This window comes from Bison bison, unplaced genomic scaffold (genome assembly GCF_000754665.1).
Source record: "Bison bison bison isolate TAMUID 2011002044 unplaced genomic scaffold, Bison_UMD1.0 scf7180017858308, whole genome shotgun sequence".
Taxonomy (NCBI): Eukaryota; Metazoa; Chordata; class Mammalia; order Artiodactyla; family Bovidae; genus Bison; species Bison bison.
Genome location: NW_011488881.1, coordinates 7,073 through 7,807, shown reverse-complemented (window position 1 = coordinate 7,807; position 735 = coordinate 7,073). Strand labels below are relative to the sequence as shown.

The following is a 735-nucleotide window of genomic DNA, read 5'->3' as shown; positions in this document are numbered from 1 at the left end:
TTATGGGTTGAATTGGGTCTCCTCAAAAATTCAATGCAGGGGAATTCCCTGATGGTCCAGTGGTTAGGACTCAGCACTTTCACTGCTGAAGGCCCAGGTTCAATCCTTGATCAGGGAACCAAGATCCCACAAGCCTCAAGGATTGGTATATATATATATATATATGCAGATGCCCCAGTACCTCAGAAAGCAAATTTATTTGGACGTAATTTGTTAAGAGGACATCATACTGGAGTAGGGTGAACTTCCAGTCCAATATGACTAATGTCATTATAAAAGGGAATTTGAACGCAGACATGCACACAGGGAGAACACATGTGAAAATGAAAACAGAGATTAGAGTGATGGTTCTATAAGCCAAGGAACACCCAAGATTGCCAGCGAACCACCAGAAGCTAGGGGACAGGCATGGAACAGATTCTTCTTCACAGCTCCGAGAAGGAAAAAACCCTGCCGACATCTTGAACTAGAACTTCTATCCTCCAGAAGCATGAGACAAACTTCTGTTGAAACCACTCAGTGTGTGGTGTTTTGCTATGGCAGTCCTAGCAAATGAATGCAGCCCTGAAGAGGACTGAGAGAAGAGGGTAAGCAGTGAGTTCAGTTTTTATGCTCAGTAATGTCCATCTCTTGGTGACCCCATGGACTATAGCTTGCCAGGCTCCTCTGGCCATGGGATTTCCCAGGCAAGAATACTGAAGTGGGTTGCCATTTCCTCCTCCAGGGAATCTTCCT

The 735-nt window shown here is 45.0% G+C and overlaps 1 non-coding gene across 1 annotated transcript; it reads left to right on the top strand.

Annotated features, from left to right (window-relative positions):
- The first annotated feature begins 45 nt into the window (after positions 1-45).
- On the top strand, positions 46-118 carry TRNAE-UUC. The gene has a single exon. It is a non-coding gene; the product is annotated as a tRNA-Glu (tRNA).
- Positions 119-735: the final 617 nt, after the last annotated feature.